The following is a 19,372-nucleotide window of genomic DNA, read 5'->3' as shown; positions in this document are numbered from 1 at the left end:
CTATATAGACAGCATACTTAGGTGAATACATTCACCACATTCACACCCTGTTAAAAAAAATCAACTCCAGTGGGGGTGACATGGGGTCATCAAATGTTCAGTCTGTCCGGAGGCTGGATCGTTTTTTTAGACCTCCTCAGCTCTGGCGATGCGGCAGGCACGGTTGTTGCAGGTGGCGACTCCGGGGGTGTGTTGGCTGGAGCTTGAGATTCAATCCGACGTGTCGGAGGCGGTTGAGGGGTGGCGGTAGTGCAGGCTCGTGACAGTACAGGAGACCCAGGGGATCGTAAGGGGCACTGAGGGTGCCGGTAGGCATCAGGGAGGGGGGCGCGTTGGCAGGGGAACCAGCTGCCGCCAGGTCCTGTAGGGAGACGATATCTTGCCGTCCGTTCTGGTGCGCGACGTAGGCGTGCTGGGGGTTGGCGTGCAGCAGCTGGACCCTCTCGACCAGGGGTTCGGTCTTATGGCTCCTTGTATGCTTCTGGAGAAGGACAGGTCCCGGAGTTGTCAGCCAGGATGGAAGCGAGACCCCAAAAATGGACTTCGTTGAGAAGACAAACAAACGGTCGTGAGGGGTCTCGTTTGTGGCTGTGCAGAGGAGTGATCTAATGGAGTGGAGGGCGTCGGGGAGGACCTCCTGCCGGCGGGGGATCGGGAGACTTCTAGACCAGGGGGCAAGAAGGACGGCCTTCCATACCATCGCGTTCTCCCTCTCAACCTGCCCATTTCCCTGAGGGTTATAGCTCGTAGTCCTGCTCGAGGCGATGCCTTTACTGAGTAGGTACTGACGCAGCTCATCACTCATAAACAATGTGCCCCGGTCGCTGTGGACGTAAGCAGGGAAACCGAACAGTGTGAAGATGCTGTGCAGTGCCTTTATAACCGTGGCCCAGGTCATGTCGGGGCAGGGGACAGCGAAGGGGAAGCGGGAGTACTCATCAATGATGGTCAGGAAGTATCCATTACGGTTGATGGAGGGGAGGGGCCCTTTGGTGTCAATACTGAGGCGCTCAAAGGGCCAGGAGGCCTTTACCTGGTGAGCCTTGTCTGGCCGGTAAAAGTGCGGTTTGCACTCCGCGCAGACTTGGCAGTCCCTGGGCATGGCCTTGACCTCCTCGGTGGAGTAGGGCAGATTGCGGGCCTTAATAAAGTGGGTAATCCTGGTGACCCCCAGATGACAGAGGTCATCGTGGATAGCCCGAAGTCGGCTATCTTGCACGCTGGCGCATGTGCCGCGGGACAGGGCATCTTGGGGCTCATTGAGCTTCCCAGGACAATACTTGATATCGTAACTTTAGGTGGAGAGTTCGATCCTCCACCTCAAGATTTTGTCATTCTTAAGTTTGCCCCATTGTGCATTGTCAAACATAAAGGCTACCGATCGTTGGTCGGTGACGAGGGTGAACCTCCTACCGGCTAGGTAATGCCTCCAGTGCCGCACGGCTTCCACTATGGCTTGTGCTTCCTTCTTGACCGAGGAGTGTCGGATTTCGGAAGTGTGGAGGGTTCTAGATAAAAAGGCTACCGGCCTTTGCGTCCGACGCATCGCTCTCTACCTGCATTGCGGCCTTAGTGATGTTGGTCTTGTTGCGGCTGAAGGCCGAGCCGGCCTCAGCCGTCAGGGCAAATGTGGTAGTTTTATTAAGTGGGCGGGCTTTATCCACATAGTTGGGGACCCACTGGGCATAGTAGGAGAACAGCTCCAGGCATCATTTCAGGGCCTTGAGGCTGTGGGGAGGGGGAAGTTCCGTGAGAGGGCGCATACGTTCGGGGTCGGGCTCTAGGACTCCGTTCTCCACGACGTAACCGAGGATGGGCAGTCGGGTAGTGTGGAAAATGCACTTCTCTTTGTTATATGTGAGGTTGAGGGATTGGGCGGCCTGGAGGAACCTCTGGAGGTTGGCGTCATGGTCCTGCTGATCATGGCCGCAGATGGTAACATTGTCCAAGTACGGTTATGTAGCCCGCAACCCGTACTGCTCCACCATTCAGTCCATCATTCTCTGAAAAACCGAGACTCCGTTAGTGACGCCTGAGGAAGTGGAAGAGCCAGCCGGTTGCTTTGAAGGCAGTGTAGTGGCTGCTCTTCCAGGCGGACCGGGAGCTAGTGGTAGGCCGACTTCAGATTGACCGTTGAGAACACCCGGTACTGTGTGATCTGGTTGACCATCTCCGCTATGCGGGGGAGCAGGTACGCATCCAGTTGCGTGAACCGATTAATGGCCTGGCTGTAGTCCACAACCATCCGATTCTTTTCCCTGGTCTGGACAACCACTTGTGCGCTCCAGGGACTGTTGCTGGCCTCGATGATCCCTTCTTTCAACAGTCGCTGGACCTCCGACTTGATAATAATCATGTCTTGGGAACTGTACCGCTTGCTCCTGGTGGCGACGGGCTTACTGTCGGGAGTGAGGTTCGCAAAGAGTGAAGGGGGGGCGGACCTTGAGGGTGGCGAAGCTGCATACCGTAAGGGGGGGTAAGGGTCCGCCGAACTGTAGGGTCAGGCTTCGGTGACTGCATTGGAAGTCTAATCCAAGCAGTAGGGGGCGCAGAGGTGAGGGAGGACATACAGCTTAAAACGAGCGTACTCGGCGCCCTGCGTCGCGAGGTTACCGATACAGTACCCCCGGATCTGGACCGAATGGGATCCGGAGACAAGGGAGATTGCTTGGGATGCGGGCTATATATGGAGGGAGCAGTGCCTTACCGTGTCAGGGTGAACAAAGCTCTCCGTGCTCCCGGAGTCGAAAAGACAGGGGGTCTTGTGCCCGTTGACTCGGACGACCATCATAGAATTTTTCAGGTGCTTTGGCTGCGACTGGTCGAGGGTGACTGCGCCAAGCTGCGGGTAGCCTGTGTGGTCGGCAGTATCACAAAATGGCGGCCCCCATGAGTCGCACGTGTTGGGCTGTGTCGAAGATGGCGATCAAGATGGCCTCCCCCATCGGTCGCACGTGTCGGCCGGTGCCGGAGCTGACGGCCAAGATGGTGGCCCCCATGAGTCGCACGTGGCTGATGACACATCTGAAAGGGGCGTTCCTGGCTGGCACGCAGCTACATAGCGGGGTCTGCGGGCCTGTGAGTCCACGGGTCGGGCCTGGTGAGTTTTCGACTTCTGGGCTTTAGGTCGGCCCAGACAGACTCTGGCGAAGTGTCCCTTTTTGCCACAGTCGCTGCACGTTGCTGTGTGGGCTGGGCAATGCTGCCGGGGGTGTTGAGCCTGGCCTCAGAAGTAGCACTGCGGTTCCCTGGTCTGGATGGGCAGCCACGCGGTACAGGCCTGTGACGTAGTCGGGTCTGACGGGGGCAACGGCGATGGTGTCCACGAGGGGTTCGCCGGGTCCACGGGGAATGCACTGAGGCTCTGGTAGGCCACCTCTAACAAGGTGGCTAGTTTTACCATGTCCCGCAGGTCAGTGGTCCCGTTTTCCAGCAGGCGCGCCTGATATAGTTCGATCGGACCCCAGCCACGTGGGTGTCCCGGATCTGTAGCTTCATGTGCTCCTCCGCTGTCACATCCCGATAGTTGCAGTTCCTTGCGAATAGGGTCAGGTTTTCCAGGTAAACTGGCCCACCCCCCTCCACCATTGCTTCGCGCCCGACTGGCTGAGTTCCCGACTGCATGGGTCACGTGCAGTCTCACCCGTCAGGAACTCGGCATGGCGGCTGCAAACTCAGTCCAGCGCCGCCACAGTCAGGGAGGGCCGATCCGCAGGCAGGGGGGACTTTATCAGGGGCTGGGGGCATTGTTGAGGGGTGGTCTGGGGCTCGTGAACTGGCCAAGGGGGGAGCACTATTTTGCAGGCCGCAGCCACGGACCCGGCAATTCTCCGGTCGTATTGGTAGCTGGAGCCGGATGCTCCACGCTGCTTTGATGCTAGCCCCCAGCCAAATGGAGGATCGGTGGAAGTTTTGCGCCAAATCTTCGGACGTAAAATACCACCGTTCTCACGTCTGCGTGAGGACATAGCCTACAATCAGAGAATCCAGCCTGTGATCTCTTTTGTATATGCATCATCACGTGACCACTTATTTTACAGTCATCTACAGTCACCATTTATTTTTACAATTTATTTTTTAGGTCAGGTACTTTGAGAGACAATTGAAAGCTGTCTGATTCGTAGCTCATTGCCAATGTGAAGAAATGCTCACATGTTCAACTTCCTCCTGCCCCACTGGAAAACTCAGAAAAGCCACAACTCTAGCTCAGTCCTCAGGATTGTAACAGTCTATGTTCCTGTGGTGAATGTACTTCATGTAATTCACACTGTATAGTATTGTGTCCTTGTGGGCTCTGTCTGTGAGCCGTTGCGCGGTTCTGCCCACAGGGGGAGATGAGGAGCTTGTACAGGGCTCCACCCTCGGCTCCGCCCATTGCTCCGCCCATGGCCCTGCCCATGGCCCCTCCCCCACTACCGGAAGTATAAATTGCTGCAGCCTTGTGAGCCTGCCCTCAGTTCTTCTGGTCGCAGGCAGGCTCAGTTGTAAGTCTATTAAAACCACAGTTTACTTCCAATCATGTTCCGAGTGAATTGATGGTCACATCAGTTCCATACATTGAGGGCGGGATTTTTCGTTTCAGAGACTAAGGGCTAGATTCTCCGATTTTGAGGCTATATCCGGATCATGTGTTGGCGCCACCCCTGCACCACCCGTTAGAGGGCTAGCAGCCCCGCCACGTAAAACCCCCGGCATTCCCGACAGAAACGGCCGGAGAATTGCCGGTTCCGTGGCAGCGCATGCGTGCGCCGATGACCTGCAGCAGCCGCGCCATACAACATGGCGCTGGCTGCACGCAGACCGAGTCTGCCAGCTAATGGCCCACTGTAACCCACCTCGCCACCCCCACCAGTACCATCAGCCCGCGCTAAGCCCCCCCGAAAAGCAGAACGGCTCCCCCCACGCCCCCCAACCCCCGACTGTGGCGGCGCTGGACACATTCCTCAGCCACCATGCGAGGTTGACAAAAACTCAGACCACAAGTGATCCACGCCATTGGGAAGTCAGCCCATCAGGGGCAGAGCATCGGGGGAGGGCCTTCAGGCAATGTCCTGAGGCCGTCCCGACAGCGTGCGGCGTACTCACCGATGAAGTCGCTTTGGAGGGAGCAGTGCATCCAAAAACAGGTGCCGCTCCCAATTTCAGCGTCAAAAAGGATTCTCCGCCCGATCGCCGAATGCGATTTCTGCGTCAGCAATCAGAGAATCCAACCCTAAGTCCTGACCCAATGACAGAATTGGTGGACTTCTATAACAGCAAAATTGCCACTGCTCCTGGAGCAATTCATCAGCCGTTAATGGGCTAGCACCGGCTCCACGTGAAACACAATCGATGCCAATGAAAAACGGTGTTGTATTCATCGGGATTGACACTCGAGAGGCCAACGAGCAGCAGCTGCGTATTAACACTCCACTTCCACACACACTCATCCCAGCCAACAAGATGGCAGCACAGAGAAAGACACCCTGGTGTGCGGACGTGGAGCTGGTGACCTTGCTGGATGCCGTGGAGGAGAGGGGGGCTACCCTGGGCTGGGAAGGAGGCTGACACCTGCTATCGTACATCGAACCTGGGTTGGTGGGGTGCACGAAGTGAGCTTTGTGGGCCCCACCACCAGGTGCACAAATCTGCACAGCCTCCTTAGGGCAGCCAAGGTAAATACACAGCAGTGCCCCTGGCACTAACCCTCATTTTACACACCTGCAACCCCCTTGCCCTAAACCTCCCCCCCCCCCCCCCCCAACACCCAGAGGGTGACCGGACCCCACCCGCCGCCGGTGTGCATGCACCTCCACCCTGCACCACATGCCAGCACCCATACCGCCACCCATGGCTGGGTGCCCTAGCCATGAAGGCCACCAGCTACCACCGCTGTGCTGCCTAACTGTGCGTTTTCTGTCCCCCCCAACCCCTCACACCAGGAGAAGGCATCCCATAACCGCAGGGAGAGGGAAAAAACTGATGAGTAACCACCGGACCTCCCCGCAGCAGGCACTGGATCTGGTTAGTGGGCCTGGAGAGGGGACAGTCGCTGAGGTGGAGCTAGGCATTGGGCGAGTAAGTGAGACCCAGCTGAGTTGTGGATTCCCATGGCACGTGTTCAAACAATCCCTGACACCTCCCTCCATCACCACCCCCACATCACACCTACACACACACACCCCAACACCACCCCCACAATCCCCTCCCCCACCACCCCAACCCACAATCCAATCATGCGTCCTGTTTTGTGTCTTGCAGGCGATGAGGTGGGCCCTTCTGCTGTCCCCCGTCCCCAACCCCAAGTGAATATCAGCGAGGAAGAGGATACGGACAGCGACGGGAGTCCTTGAACCACAGCCCGAGACATGCCGGAGCACCAGATGGGACAAAACTGACCTCACGTCACAGTTATCTCCAACATCTTCCACCATTCCAGAAACACTCACCTCAGTTGGGCACCTTAGTGAAGAGGCTCCTCGGGCACTATATGGAGCTCACCACACGTGTGCTGTGGGACATCAGGTGGAGGTAGGAACCCCCGAGGGGGCGGATGGTCGGAGAGCGGGCTGACCCCAGGGACTAACTACCATCCAGATGGGTTTCAGGCTTCTGGAAAGGGTGGTCCCATCAATGGAGTCACAGAGCCAGGGACTGCATGAGGGGTTGTCGGCAACCATACAGGGCCTGCAGGTGCAGTTGGAGGAGTCCAACTGCCTGCAGGGGCAGGAGGCAGTGCCGATCATGCGTGCCACCCAGGCTAACACCACACAGGTGGCATCCACGGTGGAGACCTTGGGGGTGAAGGTATCGGCCATGGGTCAGGATGTCCAAGGCCTGGGGCACTCCCCACTCCTTATGTACCACCTGGGGATCCACCTAGGCGTAGCGTTAGCGTCTGTAAGGCAAGAAAGATAGACACCAGTTAAGTTGGAACGAGTGCAACACACAGGACAGGGTTGCCATGCCCCAGGCAGCCATGTACTACGGCCACGTGGACATTGCAGCGGCGCTCCAGAGCGTGGCCCAGTCGCAGTGGGTCATGGCTCAGAGTGTCGGCGGCATTGCCCAGGTATTGACTGACATGAGCCAGGCACAGAAAGAGGTGGCACAGCCACTGGCACAGAGGGAGGTGGTCCATTCCCTGTGCTCCATAGCCGAGAGCATTACGACCCTGATCGAGATGCGGGGGGGGGGGGGGGGCGTCCAGGACTGGCAGCGTCAGGTGGCGGGGAAGCCTCAGGGGCTAGCTCCGCTCGCACCCCGTCCCAAGGAGAAGCTCTGGGGCTTCACCCGGGGAGGAGGAGATGATGGGGCCCGTGCTGGTTACTCCAGCAGGGGTGGTTCCGGAACATCACAGCGCCTCGGATTCCCCTCCCCTCGATCTGGTGCATCTGATGGGCAGCAGGCCGTACAGGGTGGCACCACGCCACCTGGGACACCCGAGCAGCAGTCAGACCCATCCAGACCCTGTCACCCCAGAAGATGACCGTGAAAGGGGACTCAGGCCACAGGGTAGAAACTCAGGCAGGCTGCCTCCACTCCTGGTGTACCTCAGTGATCCACTTAGGCGTAGCGTTAGGGCCTGTCAGGCAAGAAAGGGAGACACCAGTTAAGTTGGCATGGGTGCAGCACACAGTATAACGTTAAGGGCTAGGGCACGAACCTGTACATAAATGTCCACCGTTTCACAATAAACCCCTGTTCAGAGGGAGGAAATTGCTGGAGCCTTGACAGTATTCTTTGTATCCTCATTGGCTACAGGTGAAGTTCCAGAGGACAGGAGAGTAACTAATGTTGTTCCATTGTTTAAGAAGGGCAGCAGGGATAATCCAGGAACCTATCGGCCGGTGAACCTTACGTCCGTGGAGGGGAAATTATTAGAAAAGATTCTGAGATAGTTACTGACATTTGGAAACATAGGGGACATGATTCTCCACTCTCACGCAGAGTGGGAGAATCGCGGGAGGGCCACTCTGGCACCCCCCGCGATTCTCCCACCCCCCCCCAAAATGGCGTGTCGCGTTTTGTGACACGCCGCTCGGAGAATCGTGGGCCGCCGTTTTTCCCGGCGACCCGCGATTCTCCGACCCGGATGGGCCGAACGGCCTGCCGTTCCCGACCGGTTCACGCCGGCGGCAAGCACACCTGGTCGCTGCAGGCTTGAACAGCACACCAAAGGTGAGTATGGGGCTTGTGGGGGGGCGGAGAGGGGAGTGAGCACCACGAGGGGACTGGCCCGCGATCAGTGCCCACCGATCGTCGGGCAGATGTCGCAAAGGGACGCACTCTTTCCCCTCCGCCGCCCTGCAAGATCAAGCCGCCACATCTTGCGGGGCAGCAGAGGGGAAGATGGCAACCGCACATGCGCGGGTTTGAGCCGTCGTGATGTCAGCCGCGCATGCGCGGGTTTGAGCCGTCGCGACGTCAGCCGCGCATGCGCGGGTTGGAGCTGGCCAACCTGCGCATGCGCGGCTGACGTCATTAGGCGCGCCAGCCGCGTCATTCTCGGCGCGCCGGGCCTTGACGCCAGCGACAAGGCCCCGCGGCCGAGATTTACGGCACAGCCCTCCTAGCCACCCCGGGGGGGGGGGGGGGGGGGGGGGGGGGGGGAAATAGGGGGCAAGGAGCCCCCGACGCCGTCGTGAAACTCTCTGGGTTTCTCGACAGCATTGGGCCTTGCGGAGAATTCCGCCACTGAACTTATTAGTGATGGACAGCATGGTTTTGTGAAGGGGAGGTCTTACCTCACTAAATTGATCGGGTTTTTCGAAGAAGGGACAAAGATGATAGATGAGGGAAAGGCAGTAGATGTTGTATACATGGACTTCAGTAAAGCCTTTGACAAGGTACCTCATGGTAGACTGGTACAAAAGGTGAAGTCACATGGGATCAGAGGAGTGCTGGCAAGTTGGATACAGAACTGGCTTGGGCACAGAAGTGCAAATGCCGGCATTGGACAGGGGTGAGCACAGTAAGAAGTCTTACAACTGCAGGTTAAAGTCCAACAGGTTTGTTTCAAATCACTAGCTTTCGGAGCACTGCTCACCTGAGGAACGCGCTGCCTGATAATAGTTCGATCGGACCCCAGCCACGCGGGTGTCCCGGATCTGTAGCTTCATGTGCTCCTCCGCCGTCACATCCCGATAGTTGCAGTTCCTTGTGAGTAGGGTCAGGTTTTCCAGGTAAACAGGCCCACACCCTCATTGCTTCGCCCCCGACTGGCTGAGTTCCTGACGGCATGGGTCACGTGTGGTCTCACCCATCTTTCCAACGAAAACAATCCTAATCTACTCAACCTTTCTTCATAGCTAGCACCCTCCATACCAGGCAAAATCCTGGTGAACCTCCTCTGCACCCTCTCTAAAGCATCCACATCCTTCTGGTAATGTGGCAACCAGAACTGCACGCAGTATTCCAAATGTGGCCTAACCAAAGTCCTATACAACTGTAACATGACCTGCCAACTCTTGTACTCAATACCCCGTTCGATGAAGGTAAGCATGCTGTATTCCTTCTTGACCACTCTAGCGACCTGCGTTGCCACCTTCAGGGTACAATGGATCTGAACTCCCAGATCTCTCTGTACATCAATTTTCCCCAGGACTCTTCCATTGACCGTATAGTTCGCTCTTGGATTGGATCTTCCAAAATGCATCACCTCGCATTTGCCTGGATTGATCTCCATCTGCCATTTCTCTGTCCAACACTCCAATCTATCTTTATTTTGCTGTATTCTCTGATAGTCCCCCTTGCGATCTGCAACTCCACCAATCTTAGTATCATTTGCAAACTTGCTAATCAGACCACCTGTACCTTCATCCAGATCATTTATGTATATCACAAACAACAGTGGTCCGAGCACGGATCCCTGTGGAACATCACTAGTCACCTTTATCCATTTTGAGACACTCCCTTCCACCACTACTCTCTGTCTCCTGTTGCCCAGCCAGTTCTTTATCCATCTAGCTAGTACACCCTGAACCCCATGCGACTTCACTTTTTCCATCAACTTGCCATGGGAAACTTTATCAAATGCCTTACTGAAGTCCATGTATATGACATCTACAGCCCTTCCCTCATCAATTAACTTTGTCACTTCCTCAACGAATTCTATTAGGTTTGTATGGTAGAACGCATGTGAGTACTGACAGGCAGAGTAATCTGGGCGTACATGTCCACCGATCAGTGAAAGTGGCAATGCATGTGGATAAGGTGGTCAAGAAGGTATATGGCCTGCTGGCCTTCATCGGTTGGGGTATTGAATATAAAAATTGGCAAGTCATGTTGCAGCTGTACAGGACCTTAGTTAGGCCTCATTTGGAATATTGTGTGCAATTCTGGTCGCCATACTACCAGAAGGATGTGGATGCTTTGGCGAGGGTAGAGAAGCGGTTTACTAGGATGTTCCCTGGTATGGAGGGCGTTAGCTATGAGGAAAAGTTAGATAAACTCGGTCTGATCTTGCTGGATCAACGGAGGTTGAGAGACGACCTGATAGAAGTCTACAAGATTATGAGTGGCATGGACAGAGTGGATAGTCAGATGCTCTTTCCTGGGGTAGGAGAGTCAAGTACTAGGGGATTGTGGTAGTATGACTAGGGGTATTACGGTACCTGGGAGTGTGAGCTGCCACTGGTGAAGAGGGCTCGCTGCCCATTGGCCCAAGTATCGTGTCCTCTGTATTCTCATTGGTCGAGGCTGGGTATAAGAACCCATGTTACCCAGCAGCCAGGTCATTTCTGTACCCCTGCTGCCGGGCTCACTTCTTGCTGATTAAAGCCTTTCGTTTCGGACTACACCTACGTTTCGTGTCCATTGATTGTGCATCAATTTAATCACCAAGATTTTAAAGGATTGAGCTTCGCATCAAGCCAGAGTGTCTTCGACTCAGCCCTCATGCAGCAAATGCAACAGCGACATTTAAGCACTGGCTGGCTTGCTTCAACAGTTACCTTAGCACGGCGGAAAACGACCCGACGAAGGAGCAGAAACTGCACATCCTCCACTCGTGCGTCGGCACCGCCACATACATGCTCATTGAGGACACGACAGACTATGACGTGGCTATGGACCTACTTAAAGGACACTTCAGTCGGCCAGTTAATCAAGTCTACGCTCGGCACTTACTAGTCACAAGACAACAGATCCCCGGTGAGTCACTGGACGAATTTTACCGTGCCCTCCTTGTGCTGGGGAGGAACTGTGGCTGCCCACAAGTATCTGCTGCTGAGCACACTGAACTCCTAATCCGAGAGGCCTTCGTTGCAGGCATGCAGTCCTCGCAGATCCGCCAGAGACTGTTAGAAAGGGACGGGCCCTCGCTACCTCCCTAAATGTCGCAAACTGAAACGCACGCTCGTACACCCTCGACCGCGCGGCGGCCCCCTGGGCAGCGGGGAATCCAGCGTCTCTCTCCCCCACGGACTCAGACTCCCCCCGAAAAACCCGCGGGGCCCCGCTGCTATTTTTGCGGCCAGGCCAAGCACCCCCAACAACGTTGCCAGCCCGTTCCGCAACCTGGAAGGGCTGCGGGAAGAAAGGCCAATTTGTGGCCGTCTGCCAGGCAAAGGCGGTTGCTGTGGTCCCAGGCAGCGACCGCGGGACACCCCCTTCGCTCTCTTCAGGGGCCCCGTGCGGCCCGCGGACCTCGCTACCCCAATCCCCCAATGCCACGTGCGATCTCCGGGCGCCACCATTTTACGCCCCCGATGCCACGTGCGACCCCCGGGCGCCGTCATTTTGTCCACCCCCCACCATGTGCGGCTGACAGGCACCGCCATCTTGGATCGGCACCGAGGACCCCGCGGGTGACTACTCCCTGCCTGATGAAGACTCCGATTATCTGCCATGATCCGCTTCAGTCATTCTGGACCAGTTTCGACCCCGCACCCTCTATACGGCAACAACAAAGATTTTTCTCAACGGCCACGAGACAAACTTTCTGCTGGACTCCAGGAGCACAGAGAGTTTCGTCCACCCCACCACGGTAAGACGCTGCGCTCTCCCCGTCTACCCGGTTAAGCAAAAAATCGCCCTGGCATCCGGCTCTCACTCAGTACAGATCACGGAGTGTTGCATAGCGGACCTCACGGTCCAGGGGAGGGAGTTTAAAAACTACAGGCTATACGTCCTCCCACACCCCTGCGCGGCCGCACTCTTGGGGTTAGACTTCCAGTGCAACCTCCAGAGCCTAACATTTAAATTTGGCGGCCCCATGCCCCCCCTCACTGTCTGCAGCCTCGCGACCCTTCATCAGGTCCGAAGTCCAATGGCTCCTGAAGGAAGGGGTCATCGAGGCTAGCAACAGCCCCTGGCGAGCACAAGTTCTGGCGGTAAAGACCGGAGAGAAGAATAGGATGGTCATAGATTACAGTCAGACCATCAACAGGTTTATGCAGCTGTACGCGTACCCTCTCCCCCGTATATCTGACCTGGTCAACAGGATCGCGCAGTACAAGGTCTTCTCAACGGTGGACCTCAAGTACGCCTACCACCAGCTCCCCATCCGCACAAGCGACCGCAAGTACACTGCGTTCGAAGCGGACGGGCGGCTCTACCACTTTTTAAGGGTTCCCTTCGGTGTCACAAATGGGGTCTCGGTCTTCCAAAGGGAGATAGACCGAATGGTCGACCAACACAGTTTACGGGCAACCTTCCCGTATCTCGATAACGTCACCATCTGCGGCCACGATCAGCAGGACCACCAACCTCTGCATATTCCTCCAAACCGTAAAGCTCCTGAACCTGACCTACAACAAGGATAAATGCGTGTTTAGTACCGACCATCTAGCCATCCTCGGCTACGTAGTGTGTAATGGAGTAATAGGCCCCAACCCGGAACGCATGCGCCCCCCGATGGAGCTCCCCCTCCCCCACTGCCCCAAAGCCCTCAAGTGCTGCCTTGGGTTTTTTCTCATATTATGCCCAGTGGGTCCCCAATTACACCGATAAAACCCGTCCCCTCATCCAATCAGCCACGTTCCTTCTGTCGATGGAAGCCCGCCAGGCCTTCAGCCGCATCAAAGCGGATATTGCAAAGGCCACGATACGAGCTATCGACGAGTCCCTCCCCTTCCAGGTCGAGAGCGACGCGTCCGATGTAGCTCTGGCAGCCACCCTCAACCAAGCGGGCAGGCCCGTGGCCTTCTACTCCGGTACCCTCCATGCTTCCGCAATCCGCCACTCCTTGGTCGAGAAGGAAGCACAGGCCATAGTAGAAGCTGTGCGACACTGGAGGCACTATCTGGCCGGCAGGAGGTTCACCCTCCTCACAGACAAACGGTTAGTGGCCTTCATGTTTGACAACGCACAGAGGGGCAAGATAAAGAATGACAAGATCTTGCGGTGGAAGATTGAATTGTCCACCTACAACTACGACATCTTGTATCATCCTGGGAAGCTGAACGAGCCTCCCAATGCCCTGTCCCGCGGCACCTGTGCCAACGCACAAGTGGACTGCCTCCGATCCCTCCACGTGGACCTCTGCCACCCGGGGGTCAACCGCTTCTTTCACTTTGTAAAGACCCGCAACCTGCCCTATTCCATCGAGGAGGGCAGGACAGTCACTAGGGACTGCCATATCCGCGTGGAGTGCAATCTGGACTTCTACCGTCCCGAAAAAGCGCATCTGATAAAGGCTTCCTGTCCCTCTGAACGCCTCAGCATGGACTTCAAAGGTCCCCTCCCCTCTACCAACCGCAACACACACTTCCTCAACGTGATTGACGAGTACTGCCGCTTCCCATTCGCCATCCCATTCCCTGACATGACCACACCCACCATCATTAAAGCCCTTCACACCATTTTCTCCCTGTTCGGATTCCCGGTTACATCCACAGCGATAGGGGGTCCTCCTTTATGAGTGACGAACTGCGTCAATTCCTGCTCAGCAAGGGCATTGCCTCAAGCAGGACGACCAATTACAACCCTCGGGGTAACGGACAGGTCGAGAGGGAGAACGGTAACGTCTGGAAGACCGTCCTGCTGGCCCTACGGTCCAGAAATCTCCCAGTCTCCCGCTGGCAAGAGGTTCTCCCAGACCCCCTCCACTCAATTCAGTCACTACTTTGCACATCCACTAACCAAATGCCTCACGAACGCCTTCTTGTTTTAGGAAGTCTTCCTCAGGGACCACACTCCCGGCCTGGCTGGCTACCCCCGGGCTCATCCTGCTCCGGAAACACGTGCAGGTGCACAAGTCGGACCCGTTGGTCGAGAGGGTCCAGCTGCTCCACGCGAACCCGCAGTACGCGTATGTGGAGTATCCCGACGGCCGACAGGACACGGTGTGGTATTATGACTAGGGGCATTACGGTACCTGGAAGTGAGCTGCTATTGGTGCAGAGGACCCGCTGCCCATTGGCCCGGGTAAGTCATGTGCCTTTCAGCCGATTGGCTGAGAGGTAGGTAACTCCGCCTACGAGGCGGGATATAAGAACCCGTGCTTCCCGGCAGTCGGCCTTTCTTCTGTATGTCTGCTGCCGGGCACACATCTTGTGCATTAAAGTCTATTGTTTGGATCTTATCTACGTTTCGTGTCCATTGATTGTGCATCACACAGTCTCCCTGCGGGACCTGGCACCTGCCGGATCCCCGCCATCGCCCCCGGCGCCAGCCCCCCCCAACCCCCCTCCAGCCGCAACTGCTTCCGGCAGGCGCTCCCCCCACTGGGCCGCCAACACCCTTACCCGCGCCGCCTAGAGGACCGACGCCCTTTCCCGACCGGCCCTCGCCAGCTCCGCCTCGGGGAACGGACGCAGCCACAAGGACCGGATCGTCGCTCCCGGAGTCATGAACGCCTGCAACTCCAACGTCTCCAGCGAACCTCCGCAGGTTGCAGAGGACGTCCAAGGCCCCCGATCGGCTGATCGTGTCTATGTGAACTATTAATGGACCTTGTTGCTTGTTCTCTCGTTTTTTATTTCTCCTTCAAATCTGTATATAGTTACTGTGTTCTGACACCCTGTACATAGTTTTGGGCCAGTGGGCAGCCACTGTTGGAGAGGTTTGATCCAACATCACTAGTCATACTACCAGTCTCTTACCCACTCGCACGGGATACCCCGCCCCCACCACATCCTCATTCCCCACACACGCCCAACCCCCCCCCCTCCCAGTTCCTTTCTCAACAAGGGGTGAATGTGGTAGTATGACTAGGGGTATTACGGTACCTGGGAGTGTGAGCTGCCATTGGTGCAGAGGGCGCGCTGCCCATTGGCCCAAGTATCGTGTCCTCTGTATTCTCATTAGTCGAAAGGAAGGTAGCTCCGCCTACAAGGCAGGGTATAAGAAACCGTGTTACCCAGCAGCCAGGTCATTTCTGTACTCCTGCTGCAGGGCACACTTCTTGCTGATTAAGGCCTTCGCTTCAGACTACACCTACGTTTCGAGTCCATTGATTGTACATCAGGGATATAGGTTTAAAGTGTGTGGGGAAACGTTTAGAACTGATGTGCGAGGCAAGTTTTTTACACAGAGGGTAGTAAATATATGGAACGCGCTGCCTGGGGAGATGGTGGGAGCAGGCACGATAGCGGCATTTAAGGGGCATCTAGCCAAATATATGATTAGGGTGGGAATGGAAGGATATGGACTCCGTAAGAGCATACGCTTTTAGTTTAGGCAGGTACCATGGTCGGCGCAGGCTGGAAAGGCTGAAAGGCCTGTTCCTGTGCTGCATTGTTCTTTGTTTCAACTTGCCTTGGTGCTCTGTCAGAAGGGTGTGAGGGATGGGCTGGGCTTTCTGCAGAGGGGGCGCTGGGGATGGGGGGAGATGGGGTTGGGTTTGGGCCAGGGTCCCCAGTTCAGCCAGCGCTCACTGCTCTGGTGCCCCATCCCAATTGCTATCCCCCCCCCCCCCCCCACCTATCCCCACCCTCCCCTACCATCACCACCCCATGCTCAATGGCACCATCTGATGGAATGGCCAGCTCACATGCAGGGATCACCCAGGTGGATGGTGGAAATGCTACCGACGGCAGGAGTCAGACGTTGTCAAATGGTGCTGAGCACTAGATCTCATCGCAGAGCGAGTCATCATCACCTTCCATCCCATGGACCAGACCAGCTGTTACCAAGCCAGGGGCTACACCCCATAGTGAGGCAGGTAGGAATCACAAAGATGGTTGCAAGGGGGAGGGTGGCACAGGGAGGGTGTTCATGGGAGGGGTAGTCTGCCGGGGGTGGTGTGGGGATGGGACATCCGTGCTACTGGCCAGGCTCCCTAGTCAGTGAACCAGGAGGCGATCCAAGCGTCCCGTGCATGCTGGCACAGGCGCACACGTTGTGCGGTCTTCTGTGCCTGCCCAGGCTCCATGTTCTGCCCATCGTTGCCATTTCCCAGTCCTCCTCATCAGAAGATGCCTGGCGTCATCCTCCTTATCCAGCAAGTCACCCCCCCCCCCCCCACTGTGTGATATTGTGGAGGTCACAGCAGGCCACCACAATGTGGGAGACTCTCCTAGCTCTATACTGGAGGGCTTCTCCAGAGCGGTCCAGGCACCTGAACAACATCTTCAGGATGCCGAAGTGCCACTCGATCACGTCCCTAGTCGCGGTATGAGCGTTGTTGTAGTGGGTCTCCATGTCGATCTGTGGCCTCTGGGTAAGCATCATCAGCCACGACCGCAGCAGATAATCCCTGTCATCCAGGAGCCTTCCCCTCAACCGGGGTTGCGCCTTGAAGAGATCAGGAACCGTCAAGTGTGCCAGGTTGAAGGTGTCGCGCACACTGGCTGGGTATCGGGCGCAGACGTGCATCTCATGGTCATGGTCACACACCAGCTGCCTGGAACCCCTTATGGCTTGTGAAGATCGGCCCGTCATGGACCGGTGCTCGTAGGGCAACATGCATCGCATTGATCAGCCCCTGGACCCGGGGCATTTCAGCGATGATGGCAAACCCCACTGTTCGGGCATCCTGGTGGGCTCGGTCCACATTGAATTCAATATATTGTGCCAACCAAGCATATGGGGCCTCCGTGATGGCGTTGATGCACCTGTGCTTCATGGCCTGGGGTAGGTGTGGGGATGGGTGAGGAGGGACGGGGGTGGGGGTAGAGAGGGACATACGGGAACAGGGGCTGCAGTGCAGACTGGGGGCCACCGTGTAGCCCATTGGACTATGCGAGGACTTCTCCTTCCCACCTCCTCCTCGGCCAGTTGGGCGGTCAGTTCTCCATTCTCACCAGCTGACCCCTGTTCCTCTAGGGCAGGCATCACCGCTGCAGGGTCCTGCTCCTTGTACAGCTTCAAGACATCCCCCAGAGCTGCGGCGGCCAGGATGCAGGCTATCATTCCTGGTTCGATTCCGAAACCCATTGCCTGCAGAACATCAGTCAGACATGTTAGCATAGTCCAACGGGCTACACGGTGGCCCCAGTCTGCACTGCAGCCCCTGTTCCCGCATTTCCCTCTCCTCCCCCCCCCCCCGTCCCTCCTCTCCCACCCCCCACCTACCCCAGGCCATTCCCCCTGGCGCACTGCCCTCTGCACCCCTGGCCCCGTCGGTGACTGGCACCATGGGGACCTCTGGCCCTTGCACTCATCCCTGCTATGGTGGGGACACCCATATGGCCAGTGTCACTTTGCACAACCATAGGCCACGGTGCACAGCAAGATGGCTGCCTTGCAGGTCGCAGCTATAGCTGTCCTGACCTGGACATCCAGGTCCCATGAGGAGTCACCCCAACCCAATGGCCATCCCCTTGTCACCTCACCATCACCTCACACTGCTTCCTTCCCAGGCCTGGCAGAGGCCCCCCCCCCCACCCCTCCCCCCACCCTTCTCCCTCTTCCGCAGCCAACCCTGCCAGTGGCAGGTCCAACAGCCCACAGTCATGCCTCTGCATGTCCTATCTCTCCCACATCAGCCACGGAGCCTGTTTCCCGATTTTTAAAACTACAGCTGAAACACGCCGCCATGAGGAGGAGCATCGCAGAGGCCCCGGAGAATACCGGGTCAGGTCGGCTAATGATATGCGGATGGTGTTTATTGTAACACATTGATATTACTGCCGAGGCACCGGAGCATGGCATTCTGGCGGGCACCTGGCGCCGGACATGATTTTGGCCTCACGGACGTCCAGTGGTGGCCGTGGTGTGAGTGATCGCACACAGACCTGCTCCTGCTTGAAGGCACAGGAAATAACTCTTTTTACCTAATACTGGGTGAAATTTGATGAAAAGGCATTGGTGAAGGTTGGAGGAATAGTTTCCCCTGGGAGTGGTATGTCTGCTGGTTATCAGACCCGGCAGAAGACGGTGAGAGACCTGTTCAGAGAGTTGGAGAAAACCTGTGCTGCAGCAGCCAGTGTAAGGATGGCTGCAGGGCAAGGTGTAAGACCCCAGATGGAGCAGTTGATGGCTTTATTAAGGAGAAATTCTGCCAGCAGAGGTATGAAATATGGGAGGATCGCTCAAAGGCCATCGAAGGAGCTGTTGCACTCCTGAAGAGTTCATTGGAATGGATGGAGAAGTGTTTGGAGGTGCAGGGGTCGCCGATTTGCGATATCGAAGGAGTGGTCCTGCCTGAAGGAGCATGAGGTACGTCTCGAAGATGATGGCAGGGCTGGTGGCAGAAGGGGTGCTAGATAAGGCGCCTGAAGTGGACAGAACGCATAGGGCCCTGAGGCAGAAGCCTCGAGCTGGGGAGCCGCCATGGGTGGTGATCGTGAGGCTCCACAAATTTGTGGAGAAAGAAAGGATTTTGCGTTGGGCCAGGGAGAAGCTTATCTGCGACTTTATCAAGACATTGGAGCTGAGTTGGCAAAGCGGCAGGCAGGGTTCAACAAGGCCAAGGCGTTGCTGTATCGACGGCAGATCAGGTTCGGGGTGCTCTATCTGGCAAAATTATGGGTGACGGTCGGAGACCTGGGGTATTATTTCGAGACCTCAGAAGCGGCCGAAGACTTCATTAAGGAGCATAAACTGGGGGAGAACTGAGTGGACAATGCTTGGGAACTGGGGTGCTGCCACTTCATAATGGTTGGGAACATGTTTGAAGTGGGGGTAGGAATGGGGGATTTTCATCCCCTCCGGTTTAGAGGGGGTTCATTTTTGAGTTTGTTGTTGTGGTAAACCACTGTATTGTATTGTACTATTGTATTGTTACATGCCTGGGCTTGTCCCTGCTGGCTCCGAACCACTGTAGTATATGTTATGTGTATTGTGGTAAACTGCCATTGTATTATGTGTAATGTGGTAAACTACAGTAGTCCCCCGTTATACCGCGCTCCGCAATACGGCGGTTCGCGATATACGGCGGCGGGGGGGGGGGGGGGGGGGGGCTTATGGACCCCAACTGTCAGCTTCCCTCTCCGGATCAAAGTGAGCCGGCCGCTGAAATTGACACTACCGGCTGATTGGAGGGAGATTCAGTGAGAGAGGAGCA

Source organism: Scyliorhinus canicula, chromosome 1 (genome assembly GCF_902713615.1).
Source record: "Scyliorhinus canicula chromosome 1, sScyCan1.1, whole genome shotgun sequence".
NCBI classification, from domain to species: Eukaryota; Metazoa; Chordata; class Chondrichthyes; order Carcharhiniformes; family Scyliorhinidae; genus Scyliorhinus; species Scyliorhinus canicula.
This window is presented reverse-complemented; position numbering follows the sequence as displayed.